Source organism: Schistocerca gregaria, chromosome 8, assembly GCF_023897955.1.
Source record: "Schistocerca gregaria isolate iqSchGreg1 chromosome 8, iqSchGreg1.2, whole genome shotgun sequence".
Lineage (NCBI taxonomy): Eukaryota > Metazoa > Arthropoda > Insecta > Orthoptera > Acrididae > Schistocerca > Schistocerca gregaria.
The window spans coordinates 11,150,660-11,174,825 of record NC_064927.1 but is presented as its reverse complement, the minus strand read 5'-3'; positions in this window follow the sequence as shown (position 1 = coordinate 11,174,825).

The window sequence follows — 24,166 nt, the reverse complement described above, 5'->3', positions numbered from 1 at the left end:
CTGGTCCTCCAGGGAACGATCAAACCGTGGACTGTTTGAGACATTACTCCCATATAGGAAAGTGCGCATGGTGACTGTTGTATTCAATCCCGAGGCAATTTCTGTGTTTCATCAACACTTTGAAGGACCACAGATTGCAGAATACCTCCAGATGTGCATCGGAAACTACTACAGGTCTTCCATGGAACGATCAAATCGTAAACGTTTTGAGACATTACTCCCATGGTGAAAAGTGCGCATGGTGAGTGTTGTATACAATCCTGATTGCAATTTCTGTGTTTCATCAACACTCTGATAGTCCACACATTACAGAATGTCCCCAGATGTGCATCGGAAACTACTACTGGTCCTCCAGGGAACGATCAAAGCGGAAATTGTTTGAGACTTTACTCCCATGGAGGAAATTGCGCATGGTGACTGTTGTATTCAATCCTGATTGCAATTTCTGTGTTTCATCAACACTCTGATTGTCCACACATTATAGAATGTCCCCAGAAGTGCATCACAAACTACTACTGGTCTTCCAGGGAACGATCAAAGCGTAAACTGTTTGAGACATTACTCCCATGGAGAAAAGTGCGCATGGTGACTGTTGTATTCAATCATGATGCATTTTCTGTGTTTCATCAACACTCTGATAGTCCACAGACAACAGAATGCCTCCAGATGTGCATCGGAAACAACTACTGGACTTCCAGGGAACGATCAAAGCGTAGAATTTTTGTGACATTACTTCCATGTAGGAAAGTGCGCATGGTGACTGTTGTATTCAATCCCGATGCAATTTATGTGTCTCATCAACACTTTGAAGGTTTACAGATTACAGAATGCCTCCAGATGTGCATCGGAAACTACTAATGGTCTTCCAGGAAACGATCAAAGCGTAGACAGTTTGAGACATTACACCCATGGAGGAAAGTTCGCATTGTGACTGTTTTATTCAATCGCGATGCAATTTCTGTGTTTCAACAACACTCTGATAGTCCAGAGATTACAGAATGCCTCCAGATGTGCTTCGAAAATGAGCCCTGGTCTTCCAGAGAACGATCAAAGCGTTGACTCTTTGAGACATTAGTCCCATGGAGGAACGAGCGCATCGTGTCTGTTGTATTCGATCCCGATGCAATTTCTGTGTCTCATCAACACTTTGAAGGTTTACAGATTACAGAATGCCTCCAGATGTGCATCGGAAACCACTACTGGTCTTCCAGGGAACGATCAAAGCGTAGACTGTTTGAGACATTACTCCCATTTAGGAAAATTGCGCATGGTGACTGTTGTATTCAATCTCGATGCAATTTTTATGTTTCAACAACACTATGATAGCCCACACATTACAGAATGAACCCAGATGTTCATCGCAAACAACTACTGGTCCTCCAGGGAACGATCAAAGCGTAGAATTTTTGTGACATTACTCCCATGAAGGAAAGTGCGCATTGTGACTGTTGTATTCGATCCCGATGCAATTTCTGTGTTTCATCAACACTCTGATAGTCCACAGACTTCAGAATGCCTCCAGATGTGCATCGGAAACTACTACTGGTCTTCCAGGGAACGATCAAAGCGTAGAATTTTTGTGACATTACCCCCATGAATGTAAGTGCGCATGGTGACTGTTGTATTCAATCCCGAGGCAATTTCTGTGTTTCATCAACACTTTGAAGGTCCACAGATTGCAGAATGCCTCCAGATGTGCATCGGAAACTACTACAGGTCTACCAGGGAACGATCAAATCGTAAACTGTTTGAGACATTACTCCCATGGAGAAAAGTGCGCATGGTGACTGTTGTATTCAATCCTGATTGCAATTTCTGTGTTTCATCAACATTCTGATAGTCCACACATTACAGAATGTCCCGAGATGTGCATCGGAAACCACTACTGGTCCTCCAGGGAACGATCAAACCGTAGACTGTTTGAGACATTACTCCCATAGAGGAAAGTGAGCATGGTGACTGTTGTATTCAATCCCGAGGCAATTTCTGTGTTTCATCAACACTTTGAAGGATCACAGATTGCAGAATACCTCCAGATGTGCATCGGAAACTACTACAGGTCTTCCATGGAACGATCAAATCGTAAACTGTTTGAGACATTATTCCCATGGTGAAAAGTGCGCATGGTGACTGTTGTATACAATCCTGATTGCAATTTCTGTGTTTCATCAACACTCTGATAGTCCACACATTATAGAATGTCCCCAGATGTGCATCGGAAACTACTACTGGTCCTCCAGGGAACGATCAAAGCGTAAACAGTTTGAGACATTACTCCAATGGAGGAAAGTGCGCATGGTGACTGTTGCATTCAATACCGATGCAATCTCTGTGTTTCATCAAAATTCTGATAGTCCACAGACTACAGAATGCCTCCAGATGGGCATCGGAAACTGCTACTGGACTTCCATTGAACGATCAAAGCGTACACTGTATGAGACATTACTAACATTTAAGAAAATTGCGCATGGTGGCTGTAGTATTCAATCCCGATGCAATTTCTGTGTCTCATCAACACTTTGAAGGTCCACAGAATGCAGAATGCCTCCAGATGTGCATCGGAAACTACTACAGGTCTTCCAGGGAACGATTAAAACCTAAACTGTTTGAGACATTACTCCCATGGAGGAAAGTGCGCATGGTGACTGTTGTATTCAATCCTGATTGCAATTTCTGTGTTTCATCAACACTCGTATAGTCCACACATTACAGAATGTCCCCAGATGTGCATCGGAAACTACTACTGGTCTTCAAAGGAACGATCAAAGCGTAAACTGTTTGAGACATTACTCCCATGGAGGAAAGTGCGCATGGTGACTGTTGTATTCAATCCCGATGCAACTTCTGTGTCTCATCAACACTTTGAAGGTCTATAGATTTCAGAATGATTCCAGATGTGCATCGGAAACTACTGCTGGTGTTCCAGGAAACGATCAAAGAGTAGACAGTTTGAGACATTACTCCCATGGAGGAACGTTCGCATGGTGACTGTTGTATTCAATCCCGATGCAATTTCTGTGTTTCAACAACACTCTGATAGTCCACAGATTACAGAATGCCTCCAGATGTGCATCGAAAATTACTCCTGGTCATAAAGGGAACGATCAAAGCGTAGCCTGTTTGAGACATTACTCCCATGGAGGAAAGTGCGCATGGTGACTGTTGTATACAATGTTGTGGCAATTCCTGTGTTTCATAAACACTTTGAAGGTAAACAGACTACAGAATGCCTCCAGATGTGCATCGGAAACTACTACTGGTCTTGCAGGGAACGATCAAAACTTAGACTGTTAGAGACATTACTCCCATGGAGGAAAGTGCGCATGGTGACTGTTGTAATCAATCCTGATTACAATTTCTGTGTTTCATCAACAATCTGATAGTCCACACACTTCAGAATGTCGCCAGATGTGCATCGGAAACTACTACTGGTCTTCCAGGGAACGATCAAACCGTAGACTGTTTGAGACATTACTCCCATAGAGGAAAGTGCGCATGGTGACTGTTGTATTCATTCCCGAGGCAATTTCTGTGTTTCATCAACACTTTGAAGGACCACAGATTGCAGAATACCTCCAGATGTGCATCGGAAACTACTACAGGTCTTCCATGGAACGATCAAATCGTAAACTGTTTGAGACATTACTCCCATGGTGAAAAGTGCGCATGGTGACTGTTGTATTCAATCCTGATTGCAATTTCTGTGTTTCATCAACACTCTGATAGTCCACACATTACAGAATGTCCCCAGATGTGCATCGGAAACTGCTACTGGTCCTCCAGGGAACGATCAAAGCGTAAACAGTTTGAGACATTACTCCAATGGAGGAATGTGCGCATGGTGACTGTTGTATTCAATACCGATGCAATTTCTGTGTTTCATCAAAACTCTGATAGTCCACAGTCTACAGAATGCCTCCAGATGGGCATCGGAAACTACTACTGGACTTCCAGGGAACGATCAAAGCGTAGAATTTTTGTGACGTTACTCCCATGTAAGTAAGTGCGCATGGTGACTGTTGTATTCAATCCCGATGCAATTTCTGTGTTTCATCAACACTCTGATAGTCCACACATTATAGAATGTCCCCAGATGTGCATCGGAAACTACTACAGGTCTTCCATGGAACGATCAAATCGTAAACTGTTTGAGACATTACTCCCATGGTGAAAAGTGCGCATGGTGACTGTTGTATTCAATCCTGATTGCAATTTCTGTGTTTCAACAACACTCTGAAAGTCCACAGCTTACAGAATGCCTCCAGATGTGCATCGGAAACTACTACTGGTCTTCCAGGGCACGATCAAGGCCTACACTGTATGAGACATTACTCCCCTGGAGGAAAGTGCGCATGGTGACTGTTGTATTCAATCCTGATTGCAATTTCTGTGTTTCATCAACACTCTGATAGTTCACACATTACAGAATGTCCCCAGATGTGCATCGGAAACTACTACTGGTCTTCCAAGGAACGATCAAAGCGTAAACTGTTTGAGACATTACTCCCATGGAGGAAAGTGCGCATGGTGACTGTTGTATTCAATCCCGATGCAATTTCTGTGTTTCATCAACACTCTGATAGTCCACAGACTACAGAATGCCTCCAGATGTGCATCGGAAACTACTACTGGTCTTCCAGGGAACGATCAAAGCGTAGAATTTTTGTGACATTTCTCCCATGAAGGAAGGTGCGCATGGTGACTGTTGTATTCAATCCCGATGCAATCTCTGTGTCTCATCAACACTTTGAAGGTCCATAGATTTCAGAATGATTCCAGATGTGCATCGGAAACTACTACTGGTGTTCCAGGAAACGATCAAAGAGTAGACAGTTTGAGACATTACTCCCATGGAGTAAAGTTCGCATGGTGACTGTTGTATTCAATCCCGTTGCAATTTCTGTGTTTCATCAACACTGATAGTCCACAGACAACAGAATGCCTCCAGATGTGCATCGGAAACAACTACTGGTCTTCAAGGGAACGATCAAAACGTAGAATTTTTGTGACTTTACTTCCATGTAATAAAGTGCACATGGTGACTGTTGTATTCAATCCCGATGCTATTTCTGTGTCTCATCAACACTTTGAAGGTCCAGAGATTACAGAATGCCTCCAGATGTGCATCGGAAACTACTACTGGTGTTCCAGGAAACGATCAAAGCGTAGACAGTTTGAGACATTACTCCCATGGAGGAAAGTTTGCATTGTGACTGTTGTATTCAATCCCGATGCATTTTCTGTGTTTCAACAACACTCTGATAGTCCACAGATTACAGAATGCCTCCAGATGTGCATCGAAAATTACTCCTGGTCATCCAGGGAACGATCAAAGCGTAGACTCTTTGAGACATTAGTCCCATGGAGGAAAGTGCGCATGGTGTCTGTTGTATTCGATCCCGATGCAATTTCTGTGTTTCATCAACACTCTGATAGTCCACACATTACTGAATGCCCCCAGATGTGCATCGGAAACTAGTACTGGTCTTCCAGGGAACGATCAAAGCGTTAACTGTTTGAGACATTACTCCCATATAGGAAAGTGCGCATGGTGACTGTTGTATTCAATCCCGATGCAATTTCTGAATTTAAACAACACTCTGATAATTTACAGAATACAGAATGCCTCCAGATATGCATCGGAAACTACTACTGGTCGTCCAGGGAACGATCAAAGCGTAGACTGTTGGAGACATTACTCCCATGGAGGAAAGTGCGCATGGTGACTGTTGTATTCAATGTCGCGGCAATTCCTGTGTTTCATAAACACTTTGAAGGTAAACAGACTACAGAATGCCTCCAGATGTGCATCGGAAACTACTACTGGTCTTGCAGGGAACGATCAAAACTCAGACTGTTAGAGACATTACTCCCATGGGGGAAAATGCGCATGGTGACTGTTGTATTGAATCCCGATGCAATTTCTGTGTTTCATCAAGACTCTGTTACTCCAAAGATTACAAAATGCCTCCAGATGTGCATCGGAAACTACTACAGGTCTTCCAGGGAACGATCAAAACGTAAACTGTTTGAGACATTACTCCCATGGAGGAAAGTGCGCATGGTGACTGTTGTAATCAATCCTGAATGCAATTTCTGTGTTTCATCAACAATCTGATAGTCCACACACTTCAGAATGTCGCCAGATGTGCATCGGAAACTACTACTGGTCTTCCAGTTAACGATCAAGGCGTAAACTGTTTGAGACATTACTCCCATGGGGGAAAGTGCGCATGGTGACTGTTGTATTCAATCCCGATGCAATTTCTGTGTTTCATCAACACTCTAATAGTCCACAGACTATAGAATGCCTCCAGATGTGCTTCGGATACTGATACTGGTCTTCCAGGGTACGATCGAAGCGTACAATTTTTGTGACATTACTCCCATGTAGGAAAGTGCGCATGGTGACAGTTGTATTCAATCCCGATGCAATTTCTGTGTATCATCAAAACTTTGAAGGTCCAGAGATTACAGAATGCCTCCAGATGTGCATCGGAAACTACAACTGGTCTTCCAGGGAACGATAAAATCGTAAACTGTTTGAGACATTACTCCCATGGAGGAAAGTGCGCATGAAGACTGTTGTATTCAATCCCGATGCAATTGCTGTGTTTGAACAACACTCTGATAGTTTACAGATTACAGAATGCCACCAGATGTGCATCGGAAACTACTACTGGTCTTGCAGGGAACGATCAAAGCGTATTCTGTTTGAGACATCAATCCCATGGAGGAAAATGTGCATGGTGACTGTTGTATTCAATCCCGAGGCAATTTCTGTGTTTCATCAACGCTTTGAAGGTCTACAGATTGCAGAATGCCTCCAGATGTGCATCGGAAACTACTACAGGTCTTCCAGGGAAAGATCAAAACGTAGACTGTTTGAGACATTACTCCCATAGAGGAAAATGCGCATGGTGACTGTTGTATTCAATCCCGAGGCAATTTCTGTGTTTCATCAACACTTTGAAGTTCTACAGATTGCAGAATGCCTCCAGATGTGCATCGGAAACTACTACAGGTCTTCCAGGGAAAGATCAAAACGTAAACTGTTTGAGACATTACTCCCATGGAGAAAAGTGCGCATAGTGACTGTTGTATTCAATCCTGATTGCAATTTCTGTGTTTCATCAACACTCTGATAGTCCACACATTACAGAATGCCCACAGATGTGCATCGGAAACTACTACTGGTCCTCCAGGGAACGATCAAAGCGTAAACTGTTTGAGACATTACTCCCATGGAGGAAAGTGCGCATGGTGACTGTTGTATTCAAACCCGATGCAATTTCTGTGTTTCATCAACACTCTGATAGTCCACACATTACAGAATGCCCACAGATGTGCATCGGAAACTACTACTGGTCTTCCAGGGTACGATCAAAGCGTAGAATTTTTGTGATGTTACTCCCATGTAGGAAAGTGCGCATGGTGACTGTTGTATTCAATCCCGAGGCAATTTCTGTGTTTCATCAACACTTTGAAGGACCACAGATTGCAGAATACCTCCAGATGTGCATCGGAAACTACTACAGGTCTTCCATGGAACGATCAAATCGTAAACTGTTTGAGACATTACTCCCATGGTGAAAAGTGCGCATGGTGACTGTTGTATTCAATCCTGATTGCAATTTCTGTGTTTCATCAACACTCTGATAGTCCACACATTACAGAATGTCCCCAGATGTGCATCGGAAACTACTACTGGTCTTCCAAGGAACGATCAAAGCTTAAACTGTTTGAGACATTACTCCCAAGGAGGAAAGTGCGCATGGTGACTGTTGTATTCAATCCCGATGTAATTTCTGTGTTTCATCAACACTCTGATAGTCCACAGACTACAGAATGCCTCCAGATGAGCATCGGAAACTACTACTGGTCTTCCAGGGAACGATCAAAGCGGAAATTGTTTGAGACATTACTCCCATGGAGGAAAGTGCGCATGGTGACTGTTGTATTCAATCCCGATGCAATTTCTGTGTTTCATCAACACTTTGAAGGTCCAGAGATTACAGAATGCCTCCGGATGTGCATCGGAAACTACTACTGGTGTTCCAGGAAACGATCAAAGCGTAGACAGTTTGAGACATTACTCCCATGGAGGAAAGTTCGCATGGTGACTGTTGTATTTAATCCCGATGCAATTTCAGTGTTTCAACAACACTCTGATAGTCCACAGATTACAGAATGCCTCCAGATGTGCATCGAAAAATACTCCTGGTCATCCAGGGAACGATCAAAGCGTAGACACTTTGAGACATTAGTCCCATGGAGGAAAGTGCGCATGGTGTCTGTTGTATTCGATCCCGGTGCAATTTCTGTGTTTCATCAACACTCTGATAGTCCACACATTACTGAATGCCCCCAGATGTGCATCGGAAACTAGTACTGGTCTTCCAGGGAACGATCTAAGCGTAAACTGTTTGAGACATTACTCCCATATAGGAAAGTGCGCATGGTGACTGTTGTATTCAATCCCGATGCAATTTCTGTGTCTAAACAACACTCTGATAGTTTACAGAATACAGAATGCCTCCAGATATGCATCGGTAACTACTATTGGTCGTCCAGGGAACGATCAAAACGTAGACTGTTTGAGACATTACTCCCATGGAGGAAAGTGCGCATGGTGACTGTTGTATTCAATGTCGCGGCAATTCCTGTGTTTCATCAACACTCTGATAGTCCACAGACTATATAATGCCTCCAGATGTGCATCGGATACTGATACTGGTCTTCCAGGGTACGATCGAAGCGTAGAATTTTTGTGACATTACTCCCATGTAGGAAAGTGCGCATGGTGACAGTTGTATTCAATCCCGATACAATTTCTGTGTATCATCAACACTTTGAAGGTCCACAGATTACAGAATGCCTCCAGATGTGCATCGGAAACTACAACTGGTCTTCCAGGAAACGATCAAAGCGTAGACAGTTTGAGACATTACTATCATGGAGGAAAGTTCTCATGATGACTGTTGTATTCAATCCCGATGCAAATCCTGTGTTTCAACAACACTCTGATAGTCCACACATTACAGAATGAACCCAGATGTCCATCGCAAACAACTACTGGCCCTCCAGGGAACGATCAAAGCGTCAACTGTTTGAGACATTACTCCCATGGAGGCAAGTGCGCATGGTGACTGTTGTATTCAATCCCGAGGTAATTTCTGTGTTTCATCAACACTTTAAAGGTCCACAGATTACAGAATGCAACCAGATGTGCATCGTAAACTAGTACTGGTCTTGCAGGGAGCGATCAAAGCGTAGACTGTCTGAGACATTACTCCCAAGGTGGAAAGTGCGCATGGTGACTGTTGTATTCAATCCCGATGCAATTTCTGTGTTTCATCAAGGGTCTGATAGTCCACAGATTACAGAATGGCCCCAGATGTGCATTGGAAACTATACTGGTCTTCCAGGGAACGATAAAAGCGTAAACTGTTTGAGACATTACTCCCATGGAGGAAAGTGCGCATGAAGACTGTTGTATTCAATCCCAATGCAATTTCTGTGTTTGAACAACACTCTGATAGTTTACAGATTACAGAATGCCTCAAGATGTGCATCGGAAACTACTAGTGGTCTGAAAGGGAACGATCAAAGCGTATTCTGTTTAAGACATCACTCCCATGTAGGTAAATGCGCATGATGACTGTTGTATTCGGTCCCGAGGAAATTTCCATGTTTCATCAGCACTTTCAAGGTCACACAGATTACAGATTGCCTCCAGATGTGCATCGTAACTACTACTGGTCTTGCAGGGAACGATCAAAGCGTAGACCGTTTGAGACATTACTCCCATTGAGGAAAGTGCGCATGGTGACTGTTGTATTCAATCTCGCGGCAGTTCCTGTGTTTCATAAACACTTTGAAGGTCCACAGATTACAGAATGCCACCAGATGTGCATCGGAAGCTACTACTGGTCTTGCAGGGAACGATCAAAGCGTAGACTGTTATTGACATTACTCCCATGGAGGAAAGTGCGCATGGTGACTGTTGTATTGAATCCCGATGCAATTTTTGTGTCTCATCAACACTTTGAAGGTCCACAGATTACAGAATGCCTCCAGATATGCATCGGAAACTACTACTGGTGTTCCCGGAAACGATCAAAGCGTAGACAGTTTGAGACATTTCTCCCATGGAGGAAAGTTCGCATGGTGACTGTTGTATACAATCCCGATGCAATTTCTGTGTTTGAACAACACTCTGATAGTTTACAGATTACAGAATGCCACCAGATGTGCATCGGAAACTACTACTGGTCTTAAAGTGAACGATCAAAGCGTATTCTGTTTGAGACATCAATCCCATGGAGGAAAATGCGCATGGTGACTGTTGTATTCAATCCCGAGGCAATTTCTGTGTTTCATCAACACTTTGAAGTTCTACAGATTGCAGAATGCCTCCAGATGTGCTTCGGAAACTACTACAGGTCTTCCAGGGAAAGATCAAAAGGTAAACTGTTTGAGACATTACTCCCATGGAGAAAAGTGCGCATAGTGACTGTTGTAATCAATCCTGATTGCAATTTCTGTGTTTCATCAACACTCTGATAGTCCACACATTACAGAATGCCCACAGATGTGCATCGGAAACTACTACTGGTCCTCCAGGGAACGATCGAAGCGTAAACTGTTTGAGACATTACTCCCATGGAGGAAAGTGCGCATGGTGACTGTTGTATTCAAACCCGATGCAATTTCTGTGTTTCATCAACACTCTGATAGTCAACAGATTACAGAATGCACACAGATGTGCATCGGAAACTACTACTGGACTTCCAGGGTACGATCAAAGCGTAGAATTTTTGTGACGGTACTCCCATGTAGGAAAGTGCGCATGGTGTCTGTTGTATTCGATCCCGGTGCAATTTCTGTGTTTCATCAACACTCTGATAGTCCACACATTACTGAATGCCCCCAGATGTGCATCGGAAACTAGTACTGGTCTTCCAGGGAACGATCAAAGCGTAAACTGTTTGAGACATTACTCCCATATAGGAAAGTGCGCATGGTGACTGTTGTATTCATCCCGATGCTATTTCTGTGTTTAAACAACACTCTGATAGTTTACAGAATACAGAATGCCTCCAGATATGCATCGGTAACTATTATTGGTCGTCCAAGGAACGATCAAAGCGTAGACTGTTTGAGACATTACTCCCATGGAGGAAAGTGCGCATGGTGACTGTTGTATTCAATGTCGCGGCAATTCCTGTGTTTCATAAACACTTTGAAGGTAAACAGACTACAGAATGCCTCCAGATGTGCATCGGAAACTACTACTGGTCTTGCAGGGAACGATCAAAACTTAGACAGTTAGAGACATTACTCCCATGGAGGAAAGTGCGCATGGTGACTGTTGTATTGAATCCCGATGCAATTTCTGTGTTTCATCAACACTCTGTTACTCCAAAGATTACAAAATGCCTCCAGATGTGCATCGGAAACTACTACAGGTCTTCCAGGGAACGATCAAAACGTAAACTGTTTGAGACATTACTCCCATGGAAGAAAGTGCGCATGGTGACTGTTGTAATCAATCCTGATTGCAATTTTTGTGTTTCATCAACAATCTGATAGTCCACACACTTCAGAATGTCGCCAGATGTGCATCGGAAACTACTACTGGTCTTCCAGGGAACAATCAAAGCGTAAACTGTTTGAGACATTACTCCCATGGAGGAAAGTGCGCATGGTGACTGTTGTATTCAATCCCGATGCAATTTCTGTGTTTCATCAACACTCTGATAGTCCACAGACTATAGAATGCCTCCAGATGTGCATCGGATACTTATACTGGTCTTCCAGGGTACGATCGAAGCGTAGAATTTTTGTGACATTACTCCCATGTAGGAAAGTGCGCATGGTGACAGTTGTATTCAATCCCGATGCAATTTCTGTGAATCATCAACACTTTGAAGGTCCACAGATTACAGAATGCCTCCAGATGTGCATCGGAAACTACAACTGGTATTCCAGGAAACGATCAAAGCGTAGACAGTTTGAGACATTACTCCCATGTAGGAAAGTTCTCATGATGACTATTGTATTCAATCCCGATGCAAATTCTGTGTTTCAACAACACTCTGATAGTCCACACATTACAGAATGCCTCCAGATGTGCTTCGGAAACTACTCCTGGTCAACCAGGGAACGATCAAAGCTTAGACTGTTTGAGACATTAATCCCATGGAGGAAAGTGCGGATGGTGACTGTTGTATTCAACCCCGATGCAATTTCTGTGTTTCAACAACACTCTGATAGTCAGCAGATAACAGAATGCCTCCAGATGTGCATCGGAAACTACTACTGGTCTTCCAGGGAACGATCAAAGCGTAGACTGTTTGAGATATTACTGCCATTTAGGAAAATTGCGCATGGTGACTGTTGTATTCAATGCCGATGCAATTTTTATGTTTCAACAACACTCTTTTAGGCCACACATTACAGAATGAGCCCAGATGTTCATCGCAAACAGCTACTGGTCCTCCAGGGAACGATCAAAGCGTAAACTGTTTGAGACATTACTCCCATGGAGGAAAGTGCGCATTGTGATTGTTGTATTCAATCCCGAGGCAATTTCTGTGTTTCATCAACACTTCAAAGGTCCACAGATTACAGAATGCCTCCAAATGTGCATCGTCAAGTAGTACTGGTCTCGCTGGGAACGATCAAAGCGTAGACTGTCTGAGACATTACTCCCAAGGAGGAAAGTGCGCATAGTGACTGTTCTATTCAATCCCGATGCAATTTCTGTGTTTCATCAAGACTCTGATAGTCCACAGATTGCAGAATGCCTCCAGATGTGCATCGGAAACTACTACAGGTCTTCCAGGGAACGATTAAAACGTAAACTGTTTGAGACATTACTCCCATGGAGGAAGGTGCGCATGGTGACTGTTGTATTCAATCTCGCGGCAATTCCTGTGTTTCATTAACACTTTGAAGGTCCACTGATTACAGAATGCTTCCAGATGTGCATCGGAAACTACTACTGGTCTTGCAGGGAACGATCAAAGCGTAGACTGTTATTGACATTACTCCCATGGAGGAAAGTGCGCATGGTGACTGTTGTATTGAATCCCGATGCAATTTCTGTGTTTCATCAACACTCTGTTAGTCCACAGATTGCAGAATGCCTCCAGATGTGCATCGGAAACTACTACAGGTCTTCCAGGGAACGATTAAAACGTAAACTGTTTGAGACATTACTCCCATGGAGGGAAGTGCGCATGGTGACTGTTGTATTCAATCTCGCGGCAAATCCTGTGTTTCATAAACACTTTCAAGGTCCACAGATTACAGAATGCCTCCATATGTGCATCGGAAACTACTACTGGTCTTGCAGGGAACGATCAAAGCGAAGACTGTTATTGACATTACTCCCATGGAGGAAAGTGCGCATGGTGACTGTTGTATTGAATCCCGATGCAATTTCTGTGTTTCATCAACACCCTGATAGTCCACACATTACAGAATACCTCCAGATGTGCATCGGAAACTACTCCTGGTCATCCAGGATACGATCAAAGCTTAGACTGTTTGAGACATTAATCCCATGGAGGAAAGTGCGCATGATGACTGCTGTATTCAATCCCGATGCAATTTCTGTGTTTCAACAACACTCTGATAGTCATCAGATAACAGAATGCCTCCAGATGTTCATCGGAAACTACTACTGGTCTTCCAGGGAACGATCAAAGCGTAGACTGTTTGACACTTTACTCCCATTTAGGGAAATTGCGCATGGTGACTGTTGTATTCAATCCCGATGCAATTTTTATGTTTCAACAACACTCTGATAGGCCACGCATTACAGAATGAACCAAGATGTTCATCGTAAACAACTACTGGTCCTCCAGGGAACGATCAAAACTTAAACTGTTTGAGACATTACTCCCATGGAGGAAAGTGCGCTTTGTAACTGTTGTATTCAATCCCGAGGCAATTTCTGTGTTTCATCAACACTTTAAAGGTCCACAGATTACAGAATGAGTCCAAATGTGCATCGTAAACTGGTACTGGTCTTGCAGGGAACGATCAAAGCGTAGACCGTCTGAGACATTACTTCCAAGGACGAAAGTGCGCATAGTGACTGTTGTATTCAGTCCCGATGCAATTTCGGTGTTTCATCAAGACTCAGATAGTCCACAGATTACAGAATGCCCCCAGATGTGCATCGGAAACTATACTGGTCTTGCAGGGAACTATAAAAGCGTAAACTGTTTGAGACAATACTCCCATGGAGGAAAGTGCGCATGGTGACTGTTGTATTTAATCACGATGCAATTTCTGTGTTTGAACAACACTCTGATAGTTTACAGATTACAGAATGCCTCCAGATGTGGATCGGAAACTACTACTGGTCTGAAAGGGACGATCAAAGCGTAAACTGTTTGAGACATTACTCCCATGGAGGGAAGTGCGCATGGTGACTGTGTATTCAATCTCGCGGCAATTCCTGTGTTTCATCAACACTTTGAAGGTCTACAGATTACAGAATGCCTCCAGATGTGCATCGGAAACTACTACTGGTCTTGCAGGGAACGATCAAAGCGTAGACGGGTATTGACATTACTCCCATGGTTGAAAATGCGCATGGTGACTGTTGTATTGAATCCCGATGCAATTTCTGTGTTTCATCAACACTCTGTTAGTCCACAGATTGCAGAATGCCTCCAGATGTGCATCGGAAACTACTACAGGTCTTCCAGGGAACGATCGAAACGTATACTGTTTGAGACATTACTCCCATGGAGGAAAGTGCGCATGGTGACTGTTGTATTCAATCCTGATTGCAATTTCTGTGTTTCATCGACACTCTGATAATACACACATTACAGAATGTCCCCAGATGTGCATCGGAAACTACTAGTGGTCTTCCAGGGAACGATCTAAACGTAAACTGTTTGAGACATTACTCCCATGGAGGGAAGTGCGCATGGTGACTGTTGTATTCAATCTCGCGGCAATTCCTGTGTTTCATAAACACTTTGAATGTCCACAGATTACAGAATGCCACCAGATGTGCATCGGAAGCTGCTACTGGTCTTGCAGGGAACGATCAAAGCGTAGACTGTTATTGACATTACTCCCATGGAGGAAAGTGCGCATGGTGACTGTTGTATTGAATCCCGATGCAATTTCTGTGTTTCATCAACACTCTGATAGTCCACAGACTACAGAATGCCTCCAGATGTGCATCGGAAACTCCCACTGCTCTTCCAGGGAACGATCAAAGCGTAGAATTTTTGTGACGTTACTCCCATGAAGGAAAGTGCGCATGGTGACTGCTGTATTTAATCCCGATGCAATTTCTGTGTTTCATCAACACTCTGATAGTCCACAGACTACAGAATGCCTCCAGATGTGCATCGGATACTGATACTGGTCTTCCAGGGTTCGATCAAAGCGTAGAATTTTTGTGACATTTCTCCCATGTAGGCAAGTGCGCATTGTGACTGTTTATTCAATCCCGATGCAATTTCTTTGTATCATCAACACTTTGAAGGTCCACAGATTACATAATGCCTCCAGATATCCATCGGAAACTACTCCTGGTCATCCAGGGAACTATCAAAGCTTAGATTGTTTGAGACATTAATCCCATGGAGGAAAGTGCGCATGGTGACTGTTGTATTCAATCCCGATGCAATTTCTGTGTTTCAACAACACTCTGATAGTCATCAGATAACAGAATGCCTCCAGATGTTCATCGGAAACTACTACTGGTCTTCCAGTGAACGATCAAAGCGTAGACTGTTTGACACATTACTCCCATTTAGGGAAATTGCGCATGGTGACTGTTGTATTCAATCCCGATGCAATTTTTATGTTTCAACAACACTCTGATAGGCCACACATTACAGAATGAACCCAGATGTTCATCTCAAACAACTACTGGTCCTCCAGGGAACGATCAAAGCGTAAACTGTTTGAGACATTACTCCCATGGAGGGAAGTGCGCATTGTGACTTTTGTATTCAATCCCGAGGCAATTTCTGTGTTTCATCAACACTTTAAAGGTCCACAGATTACAGAATGCCTCCAAATGTGCATCGCAAACTAGTACTGGTCTTGCAGGGAACGATCAAAGCGTAGACTGTCTGAGACATTACTCCCAAGGAGGAAAGTGCGCATAGTGACTGTTGTATTCAATCCCGATGCAATTTCTGTGTTTCATCAAGACTCTGATAGTCCACAGATTACAGAATGCCCCCAGATGTGCATCGGAAACTATACTGGTCTTGCAGGGAACGATAAAAGCGTAAACTGTTTGAGACATTACTCCCATGGAGGAAAGTGCGCATGGTGACTGTTGTATTTAATCCCGATGCAATTTCTGTGTTTGAACAACACTCTGATAGTTTAAAGATTACAGAATGCCTCCAGATGTGCATCGGAAACTGTACTGGTCTTGCAGGGAACGATAAAAGCGTAAACTGTTTGAGACATCACTCCCATGGAGGATAATGCGCATGATGACTGTTGTATTCAATCCCGAGGCAATTTCTATGTTTCATCAACACTTTCAAGGTCCACACATTACAGAATGTCCCCAGATGTGCATCGGAATCTACTACTGGTCTTCCAGGGAACGAAGAAAAAGTAAACTGAGACATTACTCCTATTTAAGAAAATTGCGGATGGTGACTGTTGTATTTAATCCCGATGCAATTTCTGTGTTTGAACAACACTCTGATAGTTTACAGTTCACAGAATGCCTCCAGATGTGCGTCGGATACTACTACTGGTCTTAAAGGGAACGATCAAAGCGTATACTGTCTGAGACATTACTCCCAAGGAGGAAAGTGCGCATACTGATTGTAGTATTCAATTCCGATGCGATTTCTGTGTTTCATCAAGACTCTGATAGTCCACAGATTACAGAATGCCCCCAGATGTGCATCGGAAACTATACTGGTCTTCCAGGGAACGATAAAAGCGTAAACTGTTTGAGACATCACTCCCATGGAGGAAAATGCGCATGATGACTGTTGTATTCAATCCCGAGGCAATTTCTATGTTTCATCAACACTTTCAAGGTCCACAGATTGCAGAATGCCTCCAGATGTGCATCAGAAACCACTACAGGTCTTCCAGGGGACGATCAAAACGTAAACTGTTTGAGACATTACTCCCATGGAGGAAAGTGCGCATGGTGACTGTTGTATTCAATCCTGATTGCAATTTCTGTGTTACATCAACACTCTGATAGTCCACACATTACAGAATGTCCCCAGATGTGCATCGGAAACTACTACTGGTCTTCCAGGGAACGATCAAAGCGTAAACTCTTTGAGACATTACTCCCATGGAGGAAAGTGCGCATGGAGACTGTTGTATTCAATCCCGAGGCAATTTCTATGTTTCATCAACACTTTCAAGGTCCACACATTACTGAATGTCCCCAGATGTGCATCGGAATCTACTACTGGTCTTCCAGGGAACGATGAAAGCGTAAACTGAGACATTACTCCTATTTAAGAAAATTGCGGATGGTGACTGTTGTATTTAATCCCGATGCAATTTCTGTGTTTGAACAACACTCTGATAGTTTACAGTTTACAGAATGCCTCCAGATGTGCGTCGGATACTACTACTGGTCTTAAAGGGAACGATCAAAGCGTATACTGTCTGAGACATTACTCCCAAGGAGGAAAGTGCGCATAGTGATTGTAGTATTCAATTCCGATGCGATTTCTGTGTTTCATCAAGACTCTGATAGTCCACAGATTACAGAATGCCCCCAGATGTGCATCGGAAACTATACTGGTCTTCCAGGGAACGATAAAAGCGTAAACTGTTTGAGACATCACTCCCATGGAGGAAAATGCGCATGATGACTGTTGTATTCAATCCCGAGGCAATTTCTATGTTTCATCAACACTTTCAAGGTCCACAGATTGCAGAATGCCTCCAGATGTGCATCAGAAACCACTACAGGTCTTCCAGGGGACGATCAAAACGTAAACTGTTTGAGACATTACTCCCATGGAAGAAAGTGCGCATGGTGACTGTTGTATTCAATCCTGATTGCAATTTCTGTGTTTCATCAACACTCTGATAGTCCACACATTAAAGAATGTCCCCAGATGTGCATCGGAAACTACTACTGGTCTTCCAGGGAACGATCAAAGCGTAAACTCTTTGAGACATTACTCCCATGGAGGAAAGTGCGCATGGTGACTGTTGTATTCAATCCCGATGCAATTTCAGTGTTTCATCAACACACTGATAGTCCACAGACTACAGAATGCCTCCAGATGTGCATCGGAAACTACTACTGGTCTTCCAGGGAACGATCAAAGCGTAGAATTTTTGTGACGTTACTCCCATGTAGGAAAGTGCGCATGGTGAATGTTGTATTCAATCCCGATGCAATTTCTGTGTCTCATCAACACTTTGAAGGTCTACAGATTACAGAATGCCTCCGGATGTGCATCGGAAACTACTACTGGTGTTCCAGGTAACGATCAAAGCGTAGACAGTTTGAGGCATTACTCCCGTGGAGGAAAGTGCGCATGGTGACTGCTGTATTCGATCCTGATTGCAATTTCTGTGTTTCATCAACACTCTGATAGTCCACACATTACAGAATGTCGCCAGATGTGCATCGGAAACTACTACTGGTCTTCCAGGGAACGATCAAAGCGTAGAATTTTTGTGACATTACTCCCATGGAGGAAAGTGCGCATGGTGACTGTTGTATTCAATCCCGATGCAATTTCTGTGTTTCATCAACACTCTGATAGTACACAGACTATCGGATACTGATACTGGTCTGCCAGGGTACGATCAAAGCGTAGAATTTTTGTGACATTACTCCCATGTAGGAAAGTTCGCATGGTGACAGTTGTATTCAATCCCGGTGCAATTTCTGTGTATCATCAACACTCTGATAGTCCACACATTACAGAATGCCTCCAGATGTGCATCGGAAACTACTCCTGGTCATCCAGGGAACGATCAAAGCTTAGACTCTTTGAGACATTAATACCATGGAGGAAAGTGCGCATGGTGACTGTTGTATTCAACCCCGATGCAATTTCTGTGTTTCAACAACACTCTGATAGTCAACAGATTACAGAATGCCTCCAGATGTGCATCGTAAACTAGTACTGGTCTTACAGGGAACGATCAAAGCGTAGACTGTATGAGACATTACTCCCAAAGAGGAAAGTGCGCATGGTGACTGTTGTATTCAATCCCGATGCAATTTCTGTGTCTCATCAACACTTTGAAGGTCCATAGATTTCAGAATGCCTCCAGATGTGCATCGGAAACTACTACTGGTGTTCCATTAAACGATCAAAGAGTAGACAGTTTGAGACATTACTCTCATGGAGGAAAGTTCGCATGGTGACTGTTGTATTCAATCCCGATGCAATTTCTGTGTTTCAACAACACTCTGATAGTCCACAGATTATAGAATGCCTCCAGATGTGCATCGGAAACTACTACTGGTCTTCCAGGGAACGATCAAGTCGTAGACTGTTTGAGACATTACTCCCATTTAAGAAAATTGCGGATGGTGACTGTTGTATTCAATCCCGATGCAATTTCTGTGTCTCATCAACACTTTGAAGGTCCACAGATTACAGAATGCCTCCAGATGTGCGTCGGAAACTACTACTGGTGTTCCAGGAAACGATCAAAGCGTAGACAGTTTGATCTGAGAAGACCTCCATATGGTACAGCAGACGTCCCGTTATGTCCAATGCTGGGTAGCTCGCCAATACCGGCGAGCCCTGGCAATAGTGACGGTATTAAGGGAAAATGAATTAAAGTTTGTGTTGGGGAGGGAACACGACCTAGGTAGTTCGTGGAGCTATGTCTGCCATAGTGCCTCGGTGATGTAGCTGTAGCATATCTGCCTAGTAATCAAGAAGACCCAGGTTCGAGTCCCGGCCGCGGCACAAATTTTAATTGATTTAGTCTGCTTCGACCATATTTGATCAAAACCGTAGACTGTTTGAGACATTACTCCCATGGAGGAAAGTGCGCATGGTGACTGTTGTATTCAATCCCGCTGCAATTTCTGTGTTTCATCAGCACTCTGATAGTCCACACATTACAGAATGCCCCCAGATGTGCATCGGAAACTACCACTGGGCTTCCAGGGAACGATCAAAGAGTAGACTGTTTGAGACATTACTCCCATGGAGGAAAGTGCGCATGGTTACTGTTGTATTCACTCCTGATGCAATTTCTATGTTTCATCAACACTTTGAAGGTCGACAGATTACAGAATGCCTCCAGATGTGCACCGGAAACTACTACTGGTCTTCCAGGAAACGATCAAAAACGTAGACTGTTTGAAACACTACTCCCATGGAGGAATGTGCGCATGGTGACTGTTGTACTCAATCCCGATGCAATTTCTGTGTTTCATCAACACTTTAAAGGTCCGCTGATTACAGAGTGCCTCCAGATGTGCATCGGAAACTACTACTGGTCTTCCAGGGATCGAACAAAGCGTAGACTGTTTCAGACATTACTCCCATGGAGCAAAATGCGCATGATGACTGTTGTATTCAATCACGAGGCAATTTCTGTGTTTCATCAAAACTTTGAAGGTCCACAGATTACAGAATGCCTCCAGATGTGCATCGGAAACTACTACTAGTGTTCCAGGAAACGATCAAAGGGTAGACAGTTTGAGACATTACTCCCATGGAGGAAAGTGCGCATGGTGACTGATGTATTCAATCCCGATGCAATTTCTGTGTTTCATCAACACTCTGATAGTCCACAGACTACAGAATGCCTCCAGATGTGCATCGGAAACTACTACTGGTCTTCCAGGGAACGATCAAAACGTACACTGCTTGAGACATTACTCCCATGAAGGAAAGTTCACATGGTGACTGTTGTATTCAATCCCGATGCAATTTCTGTGTTTCAACAACACTCTGAAAGTCCACAGATTACAGAATGCCTCCAGATGTGCATCGGAAACTACTACTGGTCTTCCAGGGAACGATCAAGGCGTAGACTGTATGATAAATTACTCCCATTTAAGAAAATTGCGCATGGTGGCTGTTGTATTCAATCCCGATGCAATATCTGTGTCTCATCAACACTTTGAAGGTCCACAGATTACAGAATGCCTCCAGATGTGCATTGGAAACTACTATTGGTCTTGCAGGGAACGATCAAAGCGTAGACTGTTTGAGACATTACTCCCATTTAGGAAAATTGCGCATGGTGACTGTTGTATTCAATCCCGATGCAATTTTTTGTTTCAACAACACTCTGATAGTCCACACATTACAGAATGAACCCAGATGTTCATCGCAAACAACTACTGGTCCTCCAGGGAACGATCAAAGCGTAAACTGTTTGACACATTACTCCCATGGAGGAAAGTGCGCATGGTGACTGTTGTATTCAATCCCGAGGCAATTTCTGTGTTTCATCAACACTTTAAAGGTCCACAGATTACAGAATGCCTCCAGATGTGCATCGTAAACTAGTACTGGTCTTGCAGGGAACGATCAAAGCGTAGACTCTCTGAGACATTACTCCCATTTAGGAAAATTGCGGATGGTGACAGTTGTATTCAATTCCGTTGCAATTTTTATGTTTCAACAACACTGTGATAGTCCATACATTACAGAATAAACCCAGATGTTCATCGCAAACAACTACTGGTCCTCCAGGGAACGATAAAAGCGTAAACTGTTTGAGACATTACTCCCATGGAGGAAAGTGCGCATGGAGACTGTTGTATTCAATCCCGATGCAATTTCTGTGTTTGAACAACACTCTGATAGTTTACAGATTACAGAATGCCTCCAGATGTGCATCGGAAACTACTACTGGTCACAAAGGGAACGATCAAAGCGTATTCTGTTTGAGACATCACTCCCATGCAGGAAAATGCGCATGATGACTGTTGTATTCGGTCCCGAGAAAATTTGTATGTTTCATCAACACCTTCAAGGTCCACAGATTACAGATTGCCTCCAGATGTGCATCGTAAACTACTACTGGTCTTGCAGGGAACGATCAAGGCGTAGACTGTTTGAGACATTACTCCCATGGAGGAAAGTGCGCATGGTGACTGTTGTATTCAATCCTCATTGCAATTTCAACACTCTGATAGTCCACACATTACAGAATGTCCACAGATGTGCATCGGAATCTACTACTGGTCTTCCAGGGAACGATCAAAGCGTAAATTATTTGAGACATTACTCCCATGGAGGAAAGTGCGCATGGCGACTGTTGTATTCAATCCCGAGGCAATTTCTGTGTTTCATCAACACTTTAAAGGTCCACAGATTACAGAATGCCTCCAGATGTGCATCGGACTCTACTACTGGTCTTGCAGGGAACGATCAAAGCGTAGACTGTTTGAGACATTACTCCCATGGAGGAAAGTGCGCATGGTGTCTGTTGTATTCAATCCCGATGCAATTTATGTGTTTCATCAAGACTCTGATAGTCCACAATTAACAGAATGCCCCCAGATGTGCATCGGAAACTATACTGGTCTTCCAGGGAACGATAAAAGCGTAAACTGTTTGAGACATTACTCCCATGGAGGAAAGTGCGCATGGAGACTGTTGTATTCAATCCCGATGCAATTTCTGTGTTTGAACAACAATCTGATAGTTTACTGATTACAGAATGCCTCCAGATGTGCATCGGAAACTACTACTGGTCTTCCAGGGAACGATCAAGGCGTAGACTGCTTGAGACATTACTCCCATTTAAGAAAAGTGCCAATGGTGACTGTTGTATTCAATCCCGATGCAATTTCTGTGTCTCATCAACACTTTGAAGGTCCATAGATTTCAGAATGCCTCCAGATGTGCATAGGAAACTACTACTGGTGTTCCAGGAAACGATCAAATAGTAGACAGTTTGAGACATTACTCTCATGGAGGAAAGTTCGCATGGTGACTGTTGTATTCAATCAGGATGCAATTTCTGTGTTTCAACAACACTCTGATAGTCCACAGATTAGAGAATGCCTCCAGATGTGCATCGGAAACTACTACTGGTCTTCCAGGGAACGATCAAGGCGTAGACTGTTTGAGACATTACTCCCATTTAAGAAAAATGCCAATGGTGACTGTTGTATTCAATCCCGATGCAATTTCTGTGTCTCATCAACACTTTGAAGGTCCTTAGATTTCAGAATGCCTCCAGATGTGCATCGGTAACTACTACTAGTGTTACAGGAAACGATCAAAGTGTAGACAGTTTGAGACATTACTCCCATGGAGGAAAGTTCGCATGGTTACTGTTGTATTCAATCCCGATGCAATTTCTGTGTCTCATCAACACTTTAAAGGTCCATAGATTTCAGAATGCCTCCAGATGTGCATCGGAAACTACTACTGGTGTTCCATTAAACGATCAAAGAGTAGACAGTTTGAGACATTACTCTCATGGAGGAAAGTTCGCATGGTGACTGTTGTACTCAATCCCGATGTAATTTCTGTGTTTCAACAACACTCTGATAGTCCACAGATTAAAGAATGCCTCCAGATGTGCATCGGAAACTACTACTGGTCTTCCAGGGAACGATCAAGGCGTAGACTGTTTGGGACATTACTCCCATTTAAGAAAATTGCGGATGGTGACTGTTGTATTCAATCCCGATGCAATTTCTGTGCCCCATCAACACTTTGAAGGTACACAGATTTCAGAATGCCTCCAGATGTGCATCGGAAACTACTACTGGTGTTCCAGGAAACGATCAAAGCGTAGAAAGTTAGAGACATTCCTCCCATGGAGGAATGTTTGCATGGTGACTGTTGTATTTAATCCCGATGCAATTTCTGTGTTTGAACAACACTCTGATAGTTTACCGTTTACAGAATGCCACCATATGTGCATCGGAAACTACTACTGGTCTTCCAGGGAACGATCAAAGCGTAAACTGTTTGAGACATTACTCCCATGGAGAAAAGTGCGCATGGTGACTGTTGTATTCAATCCCGATGCAATTTCTGTGTTTCATCAACACTCTGATAGTCCACAGACTACAGAATGCCTCCAGATGTGCATCGGAAACTACTACTGGTCTTCCAGGGAACGATCAAAGCGTAGAATTTTTGTGACGTTACTCCCATGTAGGAAAGTGCGCATGGTGACTGTTGTATTGAATCCCGATGCAATTTCTGTGTCTCAT